This window comes from Sciurus carolinensis (genome assembly GCF_902686445.1).
Source record: "Sciurus carolinensis chromosome 19 unlocalized genomic scaffold, mSciCar1.2 SUPER_34, whole genome shotgun sequence".
Classification (NCBI taxonomy): domain Eukaryota; kingdom Metazoa; phylum Chordata; class Mammalia; order Rodentia; family Sciuridae; genus Sciurus; species Sciurus carolinensis.
The window spans coordinates 6,349,908-6,374,824 of record NW_025920112.1 but is presented as its reverse complement, the minus strand read 5'-3'; positions in this window follow the sequence as shown (position 1 = coordinate 6,374,824).

The following is a 24,917-nucleotide window of genomic DNA, read 5'->3' as shown; positions in this document are numbered from 1 at the left end:
TTATAAATTAGAATGTCGATTATCAAGAATACTAGCAACAATAGATGTTGGCAAGGATGTGGGGAAAAATGCACACTGATACATTGCTGGTGGGATTGCAAATTAGTGCAGCCACTCTGGAAAGCAGTGTGGAGATTCCTCAGAAAGCTTGGAATGGAACCACCATTTGACCCAGCTATCCCACTCCTTGACCTATACACAAAGGGCTTAAAATCAGCATACTACAGTGATGCAGCTACATCAATATTCATAGCTGCTGAATGCACAATAGCTAGATTGTGGATCCAACCTAAATGCCCTTCAATTTATGAACGGATAAAGAAACTGTGGTATATATACACAATGGAATATTAATCAGCCATAAAGAAGAATAAAATTATTGCATTTGCACGTAAATGGATGCAGTTGGAGAATATCATGCTAAGTGAGATAAGTCAATCTCAAAAAACCAAGGGCTAAATGATCTCTCTGATAAGCAGATGATGATACATAATGGGAGTGGGTGGGAGGGTGACAAGAATGGAAAATGGATGGATTGCGTAGAGGAAAAGAGGCATGGGGAGAAAGTAGGGGGAGGGAATAATAACAGACTGAGACAGACATCATTACCCTATGTACATGTATGATTACAGAAATGGTATGACTCTACTTCATGTACAACCAGAGAAACAACAGTTGTACCCCTTTTGTGTACACTGAATCAAAATAAATAAATATAAATTTAAAAATAGAAATAAAAAAACAAGATTACTCAAGAGAGCACATGTTGACTCACTCAGTGCAGACACAGGAGCAGAAGGTGGATTGCACAAAGCAGCCCTTGCACACTGTCTCAGAGGACTTTTGACAAGGATGCCAAGAGTACTCAGTGGGGAGTGACAATCCTGCACTCTGTGGTGCTGGGAAAACTGCGACTGCACAAAACAGTGACCAGGGCCTCTCCACCACACCTGGATCTTAGCTCGAAATGCACAAATTCCTACCTGTATGAGCCTTAAAACCATCGAACTACAAGAAGACCTGTGGTAGAAGATTCAGGACTCAGGGCATGGTAATGGCTTCATTGATCTGATCTTAAATGCACAGAAAGCAAAATTTAAAATGAAGACTACATCAAACTTAAAACCTTCTGCATAAAAAAATCAAAATATTTAAAAGGCTACCTCTGGGATAGGAAAGAGAAATCTGTATCTGATCAGGAATTTGTAGTCAAGACATAAGTAACTTCTATAACTAAACAATGAGCTTGATTAAAAAGGGCAAGTGACTCTTCTACCGAGATAAAGTGAAGCACACGTCTGTGGAGTGAACGTGTCTGTGTGTGCATGGGAGTCAGTGTGCATGTGGACATCTGCCAGCAGGACATTTGCTAGCACTGCTGCTCAATCCACAGGGTTGCTAGCAAAACAGAAACAGAGCAGCCTACCCTGCAAAGTGTAGATCACTTGGCACATGGCAGGTTTATTCAGATAAATGCAAAATGAACATGAAGCCCCTCTCTTTCCTAATGACCTCTACCTTGGTGAGTAAAACATGTACGAGTGGGTCAATAACTCTAAATTGTTTTCTCACAATTTTTTAAAAAATTACTTAACAATTCACAATTTCTCAGTTTTATAAGATTTTATAAAGTTATAATAATAGAATACTTCTATGATTTTGACTTGTCTTTTTTTCTGAAAATCCATCCCAGTTACTTACTTTTTCTAATCTAAGCTCCAGGTTCCAAGAGGAAACTGTGCCGTTTACTCCTTTGTTCTAACTGGAGAAACTAGAATAGTGTGTGGCTGAAGGACAAACATACCAGAAAAAGTAATCAGTGCTTCCTCCCTGCACCCTAGAACACCAGTAGGAACCACATGGGATTCTCCTCATGGACAGAGTTCAGCACAGCTGCTCACATCTGGGAAATTGTAGCTTCCAAAACTTCAGTCCCTCAACTCTAGGGCAGAAAGAAGCCAATTGCAGAGGAACTCCAGTCAGAGAGGGAGGTGAGAAAATCACCTCGAGTTAGAGCAGTAGTTACAGTGGTGACACTTCCAAAATACAGCCAGAGATTCAAGTCTCTTGACTCCTCTTTGATAAATGAAACCCAATGCACACAACACAATTTGATCTCAGGAGGCGCCGTGTAGGTGAGACCTAAACCAGCTAACTCCCAAAGGGCCAAGAGTGTTCCCATCTTTAGGGACCTCTCCTTTCTTTGGAGGTTAGTGCTGCAGAACCTCACAGAAGGAAGGAAATCTCAACAACAGCAGGGGAAAATTATGAACCTGAATTTTTTTATGTATTTGAGGACTTGACATGCATGGAACCAAATAGAACTGTCTTACCAGTACAGTTTTCAAATATTTTCCCAAATTAACAAATCATGTAATCATTTTTTACCTTGTCCTAGATCACAATGAATTTAATTATTTTGTAATTAATTTTTGTTGAGAAACTTCTTTCAGAATGACCAAAACAGCAAACAGAAAATAGGAAGTATAGAAAATAAAAAGAAGCATGTGTATGTATCTATGTGTATCTCCATGTAACTGGATATCCATTTTCCTCACATAGAGAGTATACAGGGAATGTGCAAATACAGCTATTTTATCTAGACATGTTCAAACACACCTAGGCATAGAAATATATTTACAAAAAGGTGCTGAGTTACATATTTCCTTTAGCATATTTATAAGTAAATAAAAAACTTCTTTGACATTTGTATTTATTTTAAATAGTTTATTACAGTTTAGTTTCCTTAAACATGCTGCAACTTCATTTGAACAAGTGCATGATATTTTACTGGATCCTAATTTATAAAACTCTCCCCTGCTGAGCACCATACAAATTACTTCCATTTTGCACCATGATAACTGCAGTTCACACAGGCCCACTCTGTGTACTTATTGGTGGTTATCTAAGTTTCTAAAAGTGGAATTTTAATCAATATTGTATTTTTCTACTTACAGATGTTACTTAATTGACTTCTTAACAATTGTACCAATTTGTGTTCTTACCAATATGACATGGGGCATTCATTTTATGTTGTCATAAATCCTAAGCAATCTTAGTATTAACTGATTTTTTACTGAAAAGTCCATGATTTTGTGCATTTTGATGTTGAAACCTAGGGTGCAATGATGATAAAAGTAGGACCTTATGCATACTTCTTAGTTGCTGGGCATTCTACTTTAATGAATCAATTGTATTTACTTACTAAGACAGAGAAGTAAGAATGCTGCTTAAATTTTAATTTGATAATTCACTATAGACTCTGCATGTTACCTGTGCAGTTCATTAAATTCTTATAGCCTGATGGCACCAGCATGAATGAAGATATCTGAAGAAAGCATGTCCCCACCCAACAGAAGCTTCTTCCAAGGGGCTCCCTCAAGACCACCCTTTACACTTTCACATTCATATACCTATTTAATCAGCCCAAAATCTTAAATTCTATTTTTACAGAATCTCCAGTCATGGAAATGGAGGTACTAAAGACTCAAGTTATCCTAATGAGCCGAATGGGCCCTTCTACAGAGGTTCAGAAGGCCCCTTGGGTCTTGAAATGTCCATCTGACATTTGTGTTGTCCTCCAGCTATTGTGAAAGATCTCTGGGTTATAGGAACTCTGGAGGATCCTGCAGTTACCAGAAGCTGGATTTCAAATCCTGCCAGACTATATGAAAACTGTTAAAGAAAATCTGACACTGGTTTAACTTACTGAAGTTTACTTCAGTGAGAAAAAGTTCTAGCATCGGGTAGTCGGAGGGTTCCCGAAGGATGGGTGACCCCTGGAGAAACTTGAGGTACTTGCTGCTCAGATTTATCTTAGCTCTTCTTTTGTAGTATTAAATAAAGCAGGATTAAACAAGATACAAGTTATAGAGAAATTACCACAAGATTTGTATTAACCACACTTTCAGCAGCCGTCTAACACAGAGCGGGTACATAAAGGTCAACTTTCTATATTTACTTAAAATTGCTCACATAAGCATATTACAATGAAAGATATTTTTCTCTTTTCATTCTACTGTCCTTTGTTTACCCTTTGGTGTCAGACCTATTGCCAGCATAATGACTGTTTTGTTTTAAGCAAATTTTACCGTACTGCTAAGCAAAAATTGCACTTAATCTTTAGCTCATATTACTATGTTTTTGATTTAACCTTAAAGCTCTACTCTATTACCTAAACAAGCTCAGTTAAGACTAAGTTAGGTTATTTACTGCCAAGTAATCAGCGTGAGTATCTAATTTTATCCTGTTATTCTTTATGTCATTGATTATCCTCCACCTATTGTAATACACATGTGAGACCTACCAGCATAAACTACTCATAACCAATTTACATGCAATGATGGCATTTGATCTCAAGATAATATATTTCTAGTTGTTTGCATCTGCTGTTTCTTTGTTCTTTAGTCCTACATTTCCAGGGTGGCCCTTGATGTCCAAACCTTTGAAGGAAGGACAAATACTGGAATTTGTCCATTTACCATTAATAGTAACTATTTGTTCACAATTTTCATTGGACACTCCTGTATAGGGAAGAGGTGGCTCTGGGGGAGGTGGGACCTTATCCTTGTTTGCTTGTTTCCCTCTAGGTGAATACCACAAATGTCCCCCAGTCCTGTAAGCTAAGTAGGGTGGTCATTGCACTGTGGAGACAACAAGTCTCCTGCTCTGTTTGTCAGTCTGTCTTACTGGTAAAGCATTAACTGGGGCAGGTGTGGTCAGCATAGGAGCAATTCTTGTAACTGTAGTTTTCTGAAGAACTCCTCAATCTCTGTACTTTTAGACTTATTATGTATGATATTGGTGCATTTTTTAAAGCATTCCTCATCCTCCCCCAAGCTCTGCAGACTTACTCAGGTTAAATTCTTATCACAACAATCAGGGAATATGATTTGCAGTTGTTCAGTTATAAGTAGGATCATTACAAGAAATCACCCAGCTCCTAGGAGAGATGACAGTGGCAGATTCCTGGAATGGCAGGCTTGCCAAGCCCTCCCCAGGCTCAGACCCCATTAAACACCATGGCAGAAACAGTCCCCTCCAGGCTTTGGCCTGGGATGGGCTAGGGCTCAATTGCTGAGGTATAAGAGCATTCTGATGCGTTATGTTGTTCCTTGCTTGTGCACCCAGCACGTGGGTATGTGGTACATGCCCACTCATCACTAACACAGAGGCTGGCCTGATCTCCCATTCCGCAATTCCCTCAGTTAGGGAATATATCTGAGGTGGCTGCCAAAACCACTATGTTATTGCAGGAAGCTGTGAAATGATTGGATCAAGAGAGCTGACACCTAATCAGACCATCATAGTTTGATTGGACTGACTGGATGAGTAACTGCAGGCAGGTAGGGGAGGCTGGAGGAGGTGGGTCACTGGAGCCATGTCCTGGAAGGGTACACCTTCCCTACAGACACTTCCCGACATGCTCCCTGGGCTATCTGGCTACCACGGGTTGAGCATCTCTTCCCCATCACACCATTTGACCCTGACCCAAGGCATGGAACTGGTCCACCATGGACTGAACCTCTGAACTGTGAACCAAACTAAACTTTTCCTTGCTTTGTTCTTGTTGGGTATTTTGGTGGTAGCAATGGAAAGCTGACACACACACCTCTCTTCCCTTATATGCTCCAATCTTGATAGATTAAAGTACAGTTGTGGGCAGTCACACCACCTCCTGCCAACATCACAAGGAAGCTGCCACAATGACATTCCACTCAGGTGTCTGTGATGCTCTCCTTTATTATGCCAGCCACAAACACTCCCCGTGACACAGCTTAGACAGCTGCCTCCAGGAGCTTAATACCTGTGGGTGAGTATGACCCACCCCAACATCCAGAGAAAAGACTGGAAAACACTTCGGAAGTGGAATCTCCAGGAAGCAAGCAGGTCAACTTTCAAATTTGTTTCAGCTACAACCTTTTCTTATTTCACTGCTGAGCTTGTCTTAACCAGGAAGAAAAGTAGCATCAAAAATATCTTTCCAAAGAGAGAAAAAAAGCAAACCTGCTTCCATAGCAGGATGGTTGTTTGATGTCCAGTGTACTGGCCAACCAACTCCCTGGAGCTCTGCTCAGCTTTAAGTTCAGAGTCTCTCTTCGTGCTAATCTACACTGTATTCATACATTTGTCAGCATTAGCCTGTAAGTGTCCCCAGTTCATGGCTCCAGCAGCTTGTACAGGAAGCCGCTCCTTGCTGGGCATCTGCATGGGTCTATTGAATTATCTACAGGCCACAGTCCAGAAGCAACTCTGTGCCTTTAATGAAAACATTCAGGAAACTCTAGCAGAAGCAAATGACAGCCATGCCAGTGGCTTCACTATGCTCAGTTGCTCTCCACCAATGGTGAGCACGATTTCTATTTTCCTCTTTTTCTTCTTTGTTTCTGCTATATTTCAACAGGTAACTCAGAAGCTGTGGGAAATAGATTTAGAGGCTCCTTAGTGATCATGTGACTCCTGCTAACCACACTCACAAAGGCACCGTCTGCCTTACTCTGATGCAACCTCATTTATATTAGAATCTAAATCTGATTAGAGTTTGGAGCTCGAAAAGGAGGGGCATCAATGGTGTACAGTGCGCAATTTCCCAAATCTTCTGGAAACTTTGTGGGTCCATGAAAGGGGAGTCCCAGTCACCACGGGGAATTGGGAAGAAGAGGCCAGAGCTTTGAGGGAAGCAGCTGCTGAATGGTGAGACCTCCTTCCTCCCTCCTGGCCACACCCCTCGCTTGCAGCCTGGCTGGGGCCACGTCCCTCACTCCCAGCACTGCTGCGACCTCCAGGACCCACCCATCTTTCATTCTGTTTGTCTAACCATTGCAGATGCGGCCTGGGGCTTGGACCCACCTGATTCGGGTACAGGTCTGGTGCAGGAGCAGGCAAGTAGAACACTACCCAGGTACGGCCCCATAAAAATTCTTGCTTTGAAAAAGGGATTTCACAGTTTCTGTCAAGACTTGTGGCTATGAAAATGAAGGCTGGGTTCAGACCACGATCTTACACAGAAAAGGGATTGCACGGAGATAGGAACTGATAGGAACTGATAGGAACTGCATTGTAGGTGGTCAGGAGATAAATTCAATTCAGAGGAGTCAGAACAGAGTAGAGCTGAAGGAAGGCATGTGCTGAGGGAGGAATGTCCTGAGCACCTCCTGAAAGGGGGGCCAAAAGAAAGGGGCCTGGATTTTGATTGACACAGAGCTGTGCATCCATCTGTATCAGGGAGAGAGAAATGGACATCAGGCATTTCATCCAAGATAATTTAATATGGAGACTTGGTTCCAGATTAGCCGGGATTGTGAACCTTTGAAAAGGGCTCCCGACCATTCTTCATGGGCATTTCCAGGCTCCTCTTCACTTCTTGGGAGGCCCAGGTTTCTCTGCTGAGTTGGAAGATTCATGTGGAGATTGCTGGGCCCTGAAGACAGGAAATGAAGGGCTGGAAGTGGTTGGGACACATGGAGTTCACAGAGCAGAGATCCTGCTGCCAAGCAATACTCACAAACCAGCCAAGCAAGCAAACCTCACTCCACACCCCAACTAGACCCAGTAGAGCCTCAAAAAAATTCACCACATAGACTAGAGAAGAAAACAACAACAACAAGGATCTGAGCACAAACAACCAGATGAAGCTTATGCTAATTCCTGGACTTCTACTCATGTAACTAAGACAGAAATGCCTAGAGCAAAAAAATCACTTCACAGAAGAGGACACAAATTTAACACAGGAAGTGGGGGTTCATCTCAACTAAAGTGCACATTCTGCACCTCCGAAAACATGAGCAAACAAACAAACAAACCTCCCCACAAACTCCCAACCCACCAACAAGGAATCCACAAGTATGGACGTGGATGGAATTTTAGAAAAGTTTGTAAAATTCTGATCATTAATATATTCAAAAACATAAAAGATGATCAAAGGAATGAATTAAGAGAGCAAATACAGGATGTAAAAGACGATTTAGACATTTGAAGGAGAACTTTTTTTGAATTATTCCATGAAACTTAAAGAGAGGGAACATTACCAATTACATTCTATGAAGCCAGTATAACCATGACACCAAATCAAGATGATGACACATCAAGGAAAGAAAACTAGAGACCAATGTCCTCATGAACTTAGATGCAAAAATCCTTAAAATTATTTTGGCAAACCACATTCAAAAATACATCAGGAAGATAATTCATGCAAGGAGATTTTAACCCAAGAATGCTAGTTGGTTTAACAAATTTCATTAAGTAAATGCAACACACCACATGAACAGAATAAATAGATTTAAGGACAAGTATTACATGGATAATCTCAATACATGCAGAAAAGATTTTTGATAAAAATCAGCTCCCCTTCATGTTAAAAATACTGGAGAAAATAGACATAGAGGAACTTACCTCAACATTGTAAAGGGTATATATGACACACTTAAACTTAACCTCATACCAAATGGAGAAAAATTGAAAGCATTTCTTCTAAAATCAGGAACAAAGCATGGATGTCTACTCCTACCACTTGTATTTAATATGCTCCATGAATGTCTATCCACAGCAATCAGGAAAGAGAAGGAAAGAGAGATACATGTAGGAAAAAGGCAAGCTATTGCTCTTGGGTGATGACGTGATTTTGTATCTACAAGACTCTAAACATTCCACCAGAAGACTTCTGAAGCTGATAAATAACTTCAGAAAAGTAGTAGCATAAAAGATCAAAATCAATCGCTTTCCTGTATGCCAATAATAAATATGCTGAGAAAGAAATCAATAAAACTCTCCTATTCTCAACAATCTCAAAAAATTTTTAAAAGTATTTGTCTGAGTAATATTCCATTGTATATATATATATATGTATATATATATATATATATACATATATATATATATATACCACAGTTTCTTTATCCATTCAACAACTGAGGGACATCTAGGTGGTTACACAATCTGGATATTGTGAATTGAGCAGCTATGAACACTGATGTGGCTGCATCTCTGTAGTATACTGATTTTAAGTCCTTTGGGTATAGGCCAAGGTGCATGCAAATGAATGAAATTGGAGAATATCATGCTAAGTGAGATAAGTCAATCTCAAAAAACCAAAGGACGAATGATCTTGCTGATAAGCAGATGATGACATAAAAAGGGGAGGTAGGAGGGGGCCAAGAATGGAGGATGGAGAGACTGTAGAGAGGGAAAAGAGGGGTGGGAGGGGTGGGGGGGAAAGGAAAAAATAACTGAATGAATCAAACACCTTTATCCTATGTAAATGTATGATTACACAAACAGTATGCTGTTACTCCATGTACAAACAGAAACAACATGTATCCCATTTGTTTACAATTAAAAAAAATTGGGGAATTAATTAACTGAAAGATGAAAGATCTCCACAATGAAAACTATAGAACACTGGCAAAAGAAACAGAAGACGACCTTAGAAGGTGGAAAGACCTCCCAGTTCTTGGATAGGCAGACAGTATCATAAAAATGATCATATTACAAGAAGTACCTTACATATTCAGTGTCATGCCCATCAAAATATCAATGATATTCTTCACAGAACTAGGAAAAATGTCTTTAAATTCAGTTGGGAGAATAACAGACCCAGAAATGCCAAAGCAGACCTGAGGAAGAAGAGCAACCTGGAGGTATCACAACACCAGATCTCAAATCATTCTCCAGAGCTAGAGTGACAAAAATGGCAGGCAATGGCATCAAAATAGACATGAAGATCAGTGGAAGAGAAATCAACCACAGAGACAAATCCATACCCTGTCCTCTGACACTTCACAAAAGTGCCAAATATATATTTTGGAGGAAAGATAACTTTAAAACATGGAGCTTGAAAAACTGAATATCCATATGTAGAAGAATGAAATTAGGTCCCTATTTCCCACCCTGCACAAAAGTCAAATCAAAATGGATTGAAGACATACAAATATTCCCAGAAACTTAGCAGCTGCTAGAAGAAAGCATAGAATCAACATGCCATCATGTTGGTGCAGGCATTGACTTCCTTGGAAAGACCTCTAAAGCTCACAAAGTAAAACCAATGATGAACAAGTGGAATAGCATCAAGTTAAAAAAAGCTTCTACACAGCCAAGAAAATGATAAATAGTGTGAAGAGAGAGCCTTCAGAATAGGAGAAAAACCTTGCCAGCTACTCTTCTGACAGGGAATGTACATGCAGAATATATAAAGAAGTAAAAAATCTTCACACCAAAAAAATCGAATAACCCAATAAAAAGTGAAGGATCTAAATAGATATTTCATTAAAAAAATAGCCAGCAAATATATAAAAACAATGTTTAATATTGTTAGTAATCAGGGAAATGCAAGTGAAAAACTACATACAAATTTCATCTCACTCCAGTAAGAATGGAAATTGTCAAGAATACAAATAATTAATATGGTCAAAGTATGGGGGGAAAAGAACCCTAGTAAATTTTTGGTGGGACTGCAAATTAGTACAAGCATTCTGGAAAGCAGTATGGAGATTCTGTAAAAAAATCTAGGAAAGGGATGCTGTATTTTATCGAATGCTTTTTCGGCATCTATTGAAATAATCATGTGATTCTTAACTTTAAGTATGTTGATATGGTGAATGACATTTATTGATTTCCGAATGTTGTACCAACCTTGCATCCCTGGGATAAAACCCACTTGATCGTGGTGCACTATCTTTTTAATATATATTTGTATGCGATTTGCTAAAATTTTGTTGAGAATTTTTGCATCGATGTTCATTAAGGATATTGGTCTGAAATTTTCTTTCCTCGATGTGTCTCTGTGTGGTTTAGGTATCAGGGTGATATTGGCTTCATAGAACGAGTTTGGGAGGGTTCCCTCCTCTTCTATTTCATGGAATAGTTTGAGGAGTATTGGAATGAGCTCTTCTTTAAAGGTTTTGTAGAACTCGGCTGAGAACCAATCTGGTCCTGGACTTTTCTTTGTTGGTAGGCTTTTGATGATCTCTTCTATTTCATTGCTTGAAATTGGTTTATTTAGGTTGTGTATGTCCTCCTCGTTCAGTTTAGGTAATTCATATGTCTCTAGAAATTTGTTGATATCTTCGAGGTTTTCTGTTTTGTTGGAGTATAGATTTTCGAAATAGCTTCTAATTATGTTTTGTATTTCACTCGTGTCTGTTGTGATGTTTCCTTGTTCATTCTGAATTTTAGTAATTTGAGTTTTCTCCCTCTTTCTCTTTGTTAGTGTGGCTAAGGGTTTATCAATTTTATTTATTTTTTCAAAGAACCAACTATTTATTTTGTTAATTTTTCCAATTGTTTCTTTTGTTTCGATTTCGTTGATTTCGGCTCTGATTTTAACTATTTCCTGTCTTCTACTACTTTTGGTATTGGTCTGCTCTTCTTTTTCTAGTGCTTTGAACTGTAGTGTTAAGTCGTTTATTTGTTGATTTCTACTTCTTTTTTTGAATGCACCCCATGAAATAAATCTTCCTCTAAGTACTGCTTTCATAGTGTCCCAGAGATTTTGATATGATGTGTCTTTGTTCTCGTTTACTTCTAAGAATTTTTTTATTTCCCTCCTGATGTCTTCTGTTATCCATTCATCATATAATAGTGTATTATTTAGTCTCCAAGTATTGGAGAAGTTTCTGTTTTTTATTCTGTCATTTATTTCTAATTTCAATCCATTATGATCTGATAGAGTACAAGGTAGTATCTCTATCTTCTTGTATTTGCTAACAGTAGCTTTGTGGCATAAAATATGGTCTATTTTAGAGAAGGATCCATGTGCTGCTGAGAAGAAAGTGTATTCGTTCTTTGTTGGATGGTATATTCTATATATGTCTCTTAAGTTTAATTGCTGATTGTGTTGTTGAGATCTATAGTTTCTTTATTCAATTTTTGTTTGGAAGATCTATCCAGCGGTGAGAGAGGTATGTTAAAATCGCCTAGTATGATTGTGTTGTGGTCTATTTGATTTCTGGAATTGAGAAGGATTTGTTTGACGTACGTGGATGAGCCAATGTTTGGGGCATAGATATTTATGATTGTTATGTCTTGCTGATTTATGCTTCCCTTAAGCAGCATGTAATGTCCATCTTTATCCCTTCTGACTACTTTTGGTTTGAAGTCCACATTATCTGAGATGAGGATGGATACTCCAGCTTTTTTGCTGTGTCCGTGTGCATGGTATGTTTTTCCCCATCCTTTCACCTTTAGTCTATGGGTGTCTCTTTCTATGAGATGAGTCTCTTGCAGGCAGCATATTGTTGGATTTTTCTCTTTAATCCAATCTGCCAGTCTGTGTCTTTTGATTGATGAATTCATGCCATTAACATTCAGGGTTATTATTGTGATATGATTTGTATTCCCAGTCAATTGACTCATATTTGTTTTTGACATGATTTGGTTTCTCCTTTATTTGGCTATTCCTTTAGGCTAGCGCCTCCTGTTGCTGATTTGCATCGTTGTTTTTCATCTCTTCCTCATGGAATTAGAATGGTGATTATCAAGAATACAAGCAACAATAGGTGTTGGCGAGGATGTGGTGAAAAAGGAACACTCATACATTGCTGGTGGGGTTGCAAATTAATGCAGCCACTCTGGAAAGCAGTGTGGAGATTCCTCAGAAAGCTTGGAATGGAAACACCATTTGACCCAGCTATCCCACTCCTTGGTCTATACCCAAAGGACTTAAAATCAGCATACTACAGAGATACAGCCACATCAATGTTCATTGCTGCTCAATTCACCATAGCCAGATTGTGGAACCAACCTAGATGCCCTTCAGTTCATGAATGGATAAAGAAACTGTGGCATATTTATACAATGGAATATTACTCCGCAATGAAGAATGATAAAATTATGGCATTTGTAGGCAAATGGTCGAAATTGGAGAATATCATGCTAAGTGAGATAAGCCAATCTCAAAAAACTAAAGGACGAATGATCTCGCTGATAAGCGGATGAGGACATATAATGGGGGTGGGAGGGGTTAGCATTAGGTTTAGGGTTAGGTTTAGAGTTAGGCTAAGGAGAGCGGTAAGAATGAAGGAAAGAAGGACTGTATAAAGGGAAAAGGGTGGGAAGGGTGGGGGGGAAGGGAAAAAAATAAACATCATTACCCTATGTAAACATAAAAAAATAAAAAAATAAAAAAAAGAAATAGTGTTTGAGAAATGGAAAAAAAAAAATCTAGGAAAGGAATCCACATACGACCCAGCTTCCCCATTCATTGGTATTTATCCAAAAGAACTAAAATCAGTATACTGGAGTAATATGACCACATCAGTGTGAGTGGAAGCACAATTCACAAAAGGCAAGTTATGGAACTAGCCTGCATGGTGGTGAACAGATGAGCAAATACAGGAAATGTGATATAGGCACACAATAATGGTTTATTCATTCATGAAGAATAATGAAATTGTGGCATTTTCTGATTAAGGTGTGGAAGAAGAAAATATCATGCTAAGTAAAATAAAAGTAAAATAAGACAGACTCAGAAAGTCAAGGGTTCAATGTTTTCTCTCATATGCAGAATCCAAAGCAAAGTGAGGGGAAAAGCGGGATTGGATATCATAAAGCCCTAGGGAAGGTCAGTCAACTAGAAGAAGGAGATTCAGAGAAAAGGAGAAGGTATGGGTAAAGGGTCATTTGCATGTGTAAATATACCACAGTGAATTGCACCTATACGTAGATCTGTAATGCACAAAATAAAAATAAATAAATGAGGATAAGGTAGACCAGCAGAACATAGGAAGAGGAATCAGGGGAGGGAGGAGAGAGAGAAAGGAGAGGAAGCAGAGACTGTAATGGAGTAAATTAAGTTCCATGTGTGTATTATTATGTCTAAATGGATCTTCATGAATTTGCCTACAATGTCATTTCTGTTCATTATAATGTACTATCAAAAAAGACAATTAAGAAAAAAACATATATACAATTGTATCAAAACTGTGTATACACTTCACCAGACTGGGATCCTATAGAATAAGATGTACTCCATATTTGTACAAATCTGTCAAAATATACTCTACTGTCATGTATAGCTAAAAAGAAGATGTATTTAAAACTATGTATAAACTGCTTAGGACTAAATTTCACCTAAGAGGTGAACTATCTGTGCACTTAAAACTACAAGATATTGATGATTTAAATTAAAAAAGAAAAGGCAAATGGACTCAGGCCTCTGGACCAAGTGGTATTAGCTGCTTGCCCACTGCTGGCTCAGGTACTGTGGGCACAGGGGCCACCCAGGCTTGAGTTGCAACTTCCCTGGTCTGTTTGGGGACATTGAGCCAGGCAGAGAAAAGATGTGGAAAGAGCAAAAGATACAGTGGAAATAGAAAAATATACAGTGAAGGAGATCAGAACCGAGAAGAAATGAAACTCATAGATTGGATTTTCCTGCTTTCAACTCCACTGTGAGGACTCCCGGTGTAAGGGGAGTCTCTGAATAACTGTGAGGAGAGAGGAACATTCCATTAAGTTCTGTGATTGTGATTGAAGGTGGGAGTTGTCTTAAACATGGATAAAACAAATAAAAAAACAAGGAAAGTAAAAAGATATTCAGTACCATATATGTTAGGTGTGTTGGAGAAATTCCCATAGTTATAGTTGAGAGAAATCAGTATGCTCACATATTGCTGAGAAGAACAAAATTAGTTCAACATCACATGAACAAATTTGTCCATCAAATACTTGCACAAATGTATCCTGAGAACAACCTACATTGGTGCTGATTGAATTGCATCCTGTGTATGTATTTGCTATGTGTGAAAATGTATGTCATTTTATATGTAGAAAATGTTTGTTGATTATTCTTTCACATTTGCAAATTATGGAAAAAAAATGGTGATTTTTTTTCCTGATGATAAAATTACTTTTAAAAAATCAAGAATAAAGGAACTTTAAATGAGAGACAGATGCCACTAGAAAACACCAATTTTCCTAATGCTATAAATGAAAATGGAACCATAAGAGAGCAAAACGTATGACATACATGAAGCACTGTTAAGGAAGAAGGTGTAACAGTTAATGCCTGCATCAAAAAAGCAGAAAGACTAAGTAAAGACTCTACCATGGGGAGCCAGCGAAGCATGCTCTGGCCCGCAAGCGGCTTCAGGGACCAGGACAGGGCAGCCAGTGACTTCCCCAAGCAGCCTGGCCCCCTGTGGTGGGAGGTGCCTTTCATGGCTAGCTTCTTGGAGCAGACCGCCCAGTGAGAGCCTTTCTATAAAGAGCCAGCCACAAGTCCCCGAGCCAATGGAGAGCTTCGATCCGCAAGCAGTCTCTGGGATCAGGGCAGGGCAGCCAGAGACTTCTCCAGGTGGCTCTGCCCACTCTGGCCTCAGGCTCTTTCCACGGGGTGAACCAAGATGGCAGCCTAGAGGGTGACTGCATCTCCAGTCGCTCCAGAACCCAGGATTCAAAAAGGGGAGGAATTGAGAGACTTGGACAAAAATAGAGTCACGGGGTGAGTCTCCCACACTGGATGGAACTTGGCCTGAGTGGCAGGCACAGATAGGGGTGGCTCATCAGAGCAGGGCAGAGCAGCTAGAGTCTTCCCTATATAGCCTTCAACACTCCGGCGGTGGGCTCCTCCCACACAGCCAGCTGCACAATGCAGGAACCCAGTGAGAGCCTTTCCACAGAGAGCCAGCTCCAAGCCCTGGAATCAGTAGGGGGCTAGGGGCAGCTTTCTTTGGAAGCACTGCATTATCAAGTTCCTCCAAGAATTCAGGCTACTGAAGGCTGGGAGGTGATACACTGGAAATCTACCGGGACACTATAAGCCAATAGAGGAAATCTGCAATACCTCAGGGTCCCACTGACATCTGACCAATATGAGAAAACAAGGGAAGAAAATGTCCCAAACAAACCTAGATACACTACATCAATAAAACCCAATGACAGCACAGCAGAAGAAATGTCAGAAAGGGAGTTCAGAATGTACATAATTAAAACAATCAGGGAAGCAAATGAGGAGATGAAAGAGCAAATGCAAGCATTGAAGGAGGAGATGGAAGAGCAAATGCAGGCATTAAATAATCGCACCAATAAACAGTTAAAAGACCAAATACGGGAAGCAAGGGATCATTTCAATAAAGAGTTAGAGATACTGAAAAAAAAAAATCTGAAATCCTTGAAATGAAGGAAACAATAAACAAAGTTAAAAACTCCATAGAAAGCAAAACCAATAGGATAGAACACCTGGAAGACAGAACTGCAGACATTGAAGAAAAAAATATTTAATCTTGAAAACAAAGTTGGCCAAACAGAGAAGATGGTAAGAAATCATGAACAGAATCTACAAGAATTATGGGATATCATGAAAAGGCCAAATTTGAGAATTATTGGAATTCAGGAAGGCTTAGAGAAAAAAAGCAAAGGAATGAACAATCTATTCAATGAAATAATATCAGAAAATTTCCCAAATCTGAAGAATGAAATGGAAAACCAAGTACAAGAGGCTTATAGGACTCCAAATATACAAAATTACAACAGACCCACACCAAGGCACATTATTATGAAAATACCTAACATACAAAATAAAGACAGAATTTTAAAGGCTGCGACAGAAAAAAATCAAATTACATTCAGAGGGAAACCAATAAGAATATCAGCAGATTTTTCAATCCAGACTCTAAAAGTTAGAAGGGCCTGGAACAACATTTACCAACCCCTGAAAGAAAATGGATGCCAGCCAAGAATCTTATACCCAGCAAAACTTACCTTCCAATTTGAGGATGAAATAAGATCCTTCCATGATAAAAAAAGCTAAAGGAATTTACAAAAAGAAAGCCAGCATTACAGAACATTCTCAGCAAAATATTCCATGAGGAAGAGATGAAAAACAACGATGCAAATCAGCAACAGGAGGCGCTAGCCTAAAGGAATAGCCAAATAAAGGAGAAACCAAATCATCTCAAAAATCAAAAATGAGTCAAATGACTGGGAATACAAATCATATCACAATAATAACCCTGAATGTTAATGGCATGAATTCATCAATCAAAAGACATAGACTGGCAGATTGGATTAAAAAGAAAAATTCAACAATATGCTGCCTGCAAGAGACTCATCCCATAGAAAGAGATACTCATAGACTAAAGTGAAAGGATGGGGAAAAACATACCATGCACACGGGCAGAGCAAAAAAACTGGAGTATCCATCCGTATTTCAGATAATGTGGACTTCAAGCCAAAACTAGTCAGAAGGGATAAAGAAGGACATTACATACTGCTTAAGGGAAGCATAAATCATCAAGACATAACAATCATAAATATCTATGCCCCGAACATTGGCTCATTCACGTATGTCAAACAAATCCTTCTCAATTCCAGAAATCAAATAGATCACAACACAATAATACTAGGCAATTTTAACACACCTCTCTCACCGCTGGATAGATCTTCCAAACAAAAATCGAATAAAGAAACAATAGATCTCAAAAACACAATCAACAATTTAGACTTAACCGACATATATAGAATATACCATCCAACAGAGAATGATTACACTTTCTTCTAAGCAGCACATGGATCCTTCTCTAATATAGGCCATATTTTATGACACAAAGCTACTGTTAGCAAATACAAGAAGACAGAGATACTCTATCAGATCCTAATGGATTGAAATTAGAAATAAATGACAGAATAAAAAACAGAAACTTCTCCAATACCTGGAGATTAAATAATACACTATTATATGATGAATGGATAACAGAAGACATCAGGAGGGAAATAAAAAAATTCTTAGAAGTAAATGAGAACAAAGACACATCATATCAAAATCTCTGGGACACTATGAAAGCAGTACTTAGAGGAAGAATTATTTCATGGGGCATGTTCAACAAAAGAAGTACAAATCAACGAATAAATGACTTAACACTACAGCTCAGAGCCCTAAAAAAAGAAGAGCAGACCAATACCAAAAGTAGTAGAAGACAGGAAATAGTTAAAATCAGAGCCGAAATCAATGAAATTGAAACAAAAGAAAGAATTGGAAAAATTAACAAAATAAATAGTTGGTTCTTTGAAACAATAAACAAAATTGATAAACCCTTAGCCACACTAACAAAGAGAAAGAGGGAGAAAACTCAAATTACTAAAATTCGGAATGAACAAGGAAACATCACAACAGACACGCGTGAAACACAAAACATAATTAGAAGCTATTTTGAAAATCTGTACTCCAACAAAACAGAAAACCTCAAAGACATCAGCAGATTTCTAGAGACATATGAATTAACTAAACTGAAAGAGGAGGACATACACAACTTAAATAAACCAATTTCAAGCAATGAAATAGAAGAGATCATCAAAAGCCTACCAACAAAGAAAAGTCCGGGACCAGATTGGTTCTCAGTCGAGTTGTACAAAACCTTTAAAGAAGAGCTCATTCCAATACTCCTCAAACTATTCCATGAAATAGAAGAGGAGGGAACCCTCCCAAACTCGTTCTATGAAGCCAATATCACCCTGATACCTAAACTAGACAGAGACACATCAAGGAAAAAAAATTTCAGACCAATATCCTTAATGAACATCGATGCAAAAATTCTCAACAAAATTTTAGCAATCGTATACAAATATATATTAAAAAGATAGTGAACCATGATAAAGTGTGTTTTATCCCAGGGATGCAAGGTTGGTTCAACATTCGGAAATCAATAAATGTCATTCACCATATCAACAGACTTAAAGTTAAGAATCACATGATTATTTCAATAGATGCCAAAAAAGGATTCAATAAAATACAGCATCACTTCATGCTCAAAACACTAGAAAAAATTGGGGTAGTGTGAACATTCCTTAACATTATAAAGGCCATCTATGCTAAGCCCATGGCCAATATCATTCTAAATGCTGAAAAACTGAAAGCATTCCCCCTAAAAATTGGAACAAGGCAGGAATGTCCTCTTTCACTACTTCTATTCAGCATCGTCCTTGAGACTCTAGCCAGAGCAATTAGACAAACCAAAGAAATTAAAGTGATACGAATAGGAAAAGAAGAACTCAAACTATACCTGTTTGCTGATGACATGATTATATATTTAGAGGAACCTGGAAATTCAACCAGAAAACTTTTAGAACTCATAAGTGAATTCAGTAAAGTAGCAGGTTACAAGATCAATGCTCATAAATCCAATGCATTTTTATACATAAGTGATGAATCTTCAGAAAGAGAAATTAGGAAAACTACCCCATTCACAATAGCATTGAAAAAAAACAAAATACTTGGGAATCAATCTCACAAAAGAGGTGAAAGACCTCTACAATGAGAACTACAGAACACTAAAGAAGGAAATTATAGAAAACCTTAGAAGGTGGAAAGATTTCCCATGTTCCTGGATAGGCAGAATTAATATTGTCAAAATGACCATACTACCTAAAGTGCTATACAGATTCAATGTAATTCCAATTAAAATCCCAATGATGTACCTTACAGAAATAGAGCAAGCAATTATGAAATTCATCTGGAAGAATAAAAAACCTAGAATAGCTAAAGCAATCCCCTGTAGCAAGAGGGAAGCAGGGGGTGTCGCAATACCAGATCTTCAACTCTACTACAAAGCAATAGTAACAAAAACGGCATGGAATTAGTACCAAAATAGACAGGTAGATCAATGGTACAGAATAGAGGACATGGACACAAACCCAAATAAATACAATTTTCTCATACTAGACAAAGGTTCCCAAAATATGCAATGGAGAAAAGATAGCCTCTTCAACAAATGGTGCTGGGAAAACTGGAAAACCATATTCAACAGAATGAAATTAAACCCCTATCTCTCACCCTACACAAAACTCAACTCAAAGTGGACTAAGGACCTCGGAATCAGACCAGAGACCCTGAATCTTATAGAAGAAAAAGTAGGTCCAAATCTTCAACTTGTTGTCTTAGGATCAGACTTTCTTAACAGGACACCCATAGCACAAGAAATAAAAGCAAGAGTCAACCACTGGGTAGATTCAAACTAAAAAGCTTTCTCTCAACAAAGGAAACTATCAGCAATGTGAAGAGAGAGCCTACAGAGTGGGAGAATATCTTTACCACTCATACTTCAGATACAGCGCTAATTTCCAGAATCTATAAAGAACTCTAAAAACTCTACAACAAGAATACAAATAATTCAATCAACAAATGGGCTAAGGAAATGAACAGACACTTCACAGAAGAAGATGTACAAGCAATCAGCAGATATATGAAAAAATATTCACCATCTTTAGTAATAAGGGAAATGCAAATCAAAACTACCCTAAGATTTCATCTCACCCCAATTAGAATGGCAATTATCAAGAACACAAGCAACAATAGGTGTTGGCGAGGATGTGGTGAAAAAGGAACACTCATACATTGCTGGTGGGGTTGCAAATTAGTGCAGCCACTCTGGAAAGCAGTATGAAGATTCCTCAGAAAGCTTGGAATGAAACCACTATTTGACCCAGCTATCCCACCTCTTGGCCTATACCGAAATGACTTAAAATCAGCATACTACAGAGATACAGCCACATCAATGTTCATTGCTGCTCAATTTACCATAGCCAGATTGTGGAACCAACCTAGATGCCCTTCAGTTGATGAATGGATAAAGAAACTGTGCCATATATATATAATGGAATATTACTCTGCAATGAAGAATGATAAAATTATGGCATTTGCAGGCAAATGGATGAAATTGGAGAATATCATGCTAAGTGAGATAAGCCAATCTCAAAAAAATAAAGGACGTATGATCTCGCTGATAAGCAGATGAGGACATATAATGGGGGTTAGGAGGGGTTAGGATTAGGTTTAGCGTTAAGGATAAGGAGTGTGGTAAGATGGAAAGGAGGACTGTATAGAGGGAAAAGAGGCGTGGGAGGAGTGGGGGGAAGGGAAAAGAATAATGAATCAAACATCATTGCCCTATGTAAATGTATGGTTACACAAATGGTTTGCCTTGACTCCATGTACAAATAGAGAAACAACATGTATCACATTTGTATACAATAATAATAAAAAAAAAACAATCATCATACAAACACCAGTAATGGCATGCTTAAAATTAAATAAAAATGTGCTCTGCACTGTTTAAAAAAAAAAAAAAGACTGTACCATGAATAGAGAAGCAAAGCCAAACTACACTTCAAAAAATGCAAAGAAAATGATAAGCATAAGAGTAGAAACAGATGACATTTGCACTAAAAACAATACAAGATATAGATAAAAAAGTAAGCTGTTTGTGAGAATACAAACAAAATCAACAAACCTTTAGCTGCACTGATAGCAAAAAACCCAAAATGAATAAAATAATAGAGAACAAAAGGGAGACCTTAAAACTGATACCACAGAAATGCAAAGGATCATTAGCAATTCTTTAGAAGAACATGCCGGCATATTGGAAAATCTAGAGGAAAAGGGTAAATTGGGAACACATATAACATGCCAAGGCTGAATTATGAGAAAATATAAGACTTACATATAAATAATGACCAACAAATTTGAATCAGTAATAAAAATTCCCCGGTAAGGAAAATGCCAAGAGTTCATTACTTCACTATGGTTCTAAGAGACATTAAAAAAAAAGCGATGCCAAGTGTCCCTGAAACCACATCTGGGAACTGAAATAAACTTCAACTATTCAAGTCACATTCCAAATAACAAACTGTTCCCAAGTAGTAGATCCAGACAATTACACCTATTCCGAGAGGCAACGAGGTCCAACAGACAGTGACTAAGAAATCCCACACTATGTTAACAGAAAAAAGGACCAAAATGTCCATAGGTGGATATATGGACAATTTAAAATGCCAGGTACACATACAGTGGAATCTTATTCATCCTTTAAATGAGTGAAATAGCGATAAATGCTACAATTATGGAATAATTTTGAAACATCGGTACAAGTCAAGTTATACAACAGAAACACATATCGAATGCTTCTACTCATACAAAATATCTAGGATATAAATTCAAACTTGGAAATTATACTTAGGCTTTGAGTGACTAAATAGGGACAATGGGTAGGTGTTTCATTGAGAGTGCTACAAATATTTGGGAACAATAGAGTTGGAAATTCTATATATTTGTAATGTGATAACACTGAAATGAACTCATGATCCTCGTGCCTCAGCATCCGGAGCCACTGGGAATACAGTTTTATGACCACTGTGCCAGGCACAAAGGTTAATTTTATGTCATGTAGATTCCATCTCAATGACAGGGATTTTTAGAATTGCAGCCATTTTTAGATGCTTTCCACTTACAGGTTGGTGAGTGAGTGACAGTTTTCACCACTCTAATGTTAACTGATCCCATAAAGACCCCTTACTCACATAGAGGTGAAGGAGGCAGAGATGAGAACACACAGTGAGCACCACCAGCCTCTCCTCAGGGCTACTCACTTCTCAGCAATGACTTAGGGTGATGCCCAGTGCAGGCATCATTCCACTATCATCCGCTGGCCATACTGGCACATGGTCAGGTCCTCTCCCCTGGGTTCTGGAGATGCTGCTGCCTGGTGCTCTGCTCAGGCCTCCTGCTGTCTCTGAAGTCTGATCTGGGTGCCTGGGGAAACTGCTCCCACTGGCAAGGCACCAGGTTCACGTAAAGCAGAGGTGACTGTGCTCCTCACATCCCACATAGCACTGTGCTGTCTCTACAGATCCACTGTGGTGCAGACACAGTTGATGGGAGCAGCCAAGGAGAGACAGGGTTTTACTCACACATGGAGAACAGTAGCAATCAGGAGTGAATACTTGGCAGTTAGATTCCAAAAGCTTCTGAGACTCGTTTTTATTCTGCTCAGCAGGTTGTAATTTCATCCAGAATCAGATAGATCTGGAAATGAAGGGTAAATTCTGCAAAGGATAGTAGGCACGGAGATGTCTTATGAACACCATGGAATTTTGTGTGATTCCTAGTGGTTCATTAGTAATGTACCTGGAGGGTGGTGGATGTCTGCACAGTGTTTGCAAGTACCTCGTGTGATAGTTCTTCAAGCTGCCATGATAGGCTTAAAATTCTCTTTTTCAAACGAATTTTTCCTAAACTCAATTTTGGGAATCATAATACAAATGAATTACAGGTATCTAACAATGCCACTCATCATGTTATTTCTCTAGAAGAATTATATTTTCAATGTGGATTGCTTCAGTAGTAGGAAGACTTGAAAATTCCAAAATTCTTCCCTGTTACAGAGGGTGTCTCAGCAAAATGTGTCTGTGTGTGTGTGTGTGTGTGTGTGTGTGTGTGTGTGATGCATTCATTACATTATTTTGAAATATAATTTGTCTAATTTGAATATATATTGTGTACAGTCAAACTGGATATTCCATTTCATAAGGAAAGTAGGATTCCTGATACTCAGGCCTTAATCAATAGGTTGGAAAACAAGATCAATTAAAGTGGTCTGTAATGTGTGTTTTGTCAATTCTGTTATTTATATCTGTCTTGGGTTCATGTCTCATTCTTTCATGATTTCTAAAATCTTGTGCCTAAAAGTTAATTTTGCTTAATTATGAAATAGACATGCATTTTTATATTTATGTAAAATATTTGCTTTGTAGGGTTATTTTATTTATTCTATTAAAAGATCACTATATTTAAATAAAAATGAAGGTGAACAGTAAAAAAATTTTATTACCACATGCTTAAAAATGCACAGTTATATGCAAAGAAATTTATGAAATGACAGATAGATTCTGACTCAGGAAGACAAAATGACAAATATCTTGGAGGTGATAGCAAGGTAGATAAGAATTTATGCAAGAGACAGAATATTCATATTTTTCAGTAGCTTTGGAAAATAAAACATTGATCATTGTTTACAATTTTCATTGAAGCATTTTGAATTCATCAATCTCACCTTTTCCTGATCACAATTATGTTCTCCTTATGTTTTACACGTTGTATTCGAAAGGTGTGTTAGGTGTGACAAGAATGTGTGTCCAGTGGTAAAAATATAAAGATAGGGTTATGCAGCCTTTTGAAGCACATTATGGAGGTCAGGATATGATAAAGGTCCCTGAGCATTCCTCAGTGGTTAATCAATAGCACTAAGCCATAATTGCTAATATGGAAAAGAAGTGATTTCAAAAGTAACTAAATTCTTTATCTTACCAACCAAGCAATCCTTTGCATTTTAAAATGCAATCTGTTTACCATACATTTCCTTATTTTAAGCACTATCAAGTCAAGGACCAGAAGGGAAAACTCCCAGCTTTCCCCAATACAGAGGAAAGCCCTTGAAACCACCCCTCTTTATACTTCTGGCATTAAAAATTTGCTAATTTCTCCTCATAATTATTTTTCTGATGCTTGTGCTAACTGAGCTTTGTTTTATTTAGGCTCCAACTCATGGTTTTTAGGAGGGAATATTCAAAAAGCATTTTTCATCCCTTAAAGGACAATGTAGTTCTAAACACTCTAAAATTATTGAGGTCAAACTACAGATACTAAAGCTTATTTCTTATTTTAAAAAAATTTAGGTTCATTATGTAATCATATTTTGTATACCTACAGGAATACACTGAGGACCCATAAAATCAGATGGTGATTCATTTATTTATTTTTTCATATCTAAAATCTGAACTTTCCTGTGAGACTGATCCATGAGAAAATAAGTCAAATTTAGAGAATTTTTCAGGCTGTAGTTAAATCACAGAAGCAAAGGAGGACATCAATTAAGTTGATATGACTGAAAGTACTTACTGGAGAATTCACTAAGTTCTTTTGGAGAAACTAAAACAGTACATGGTTTAGTAGGAAACAAATAGGAACAAAGAAAATGCCCCACTAGTTCTATGACAGCTCCAAATCCTGAACACATATTTAATTTCCCATCTTATATTTGACCGAATGTCTACGTGTAGTCAGCATGGAGTCCTGGAGAGCCTAGAAGTCAGTATAGAACAGTGAAAAGATACAGGTTTTTAATATGGATTTGTCTCATCACCTATCACCTTCT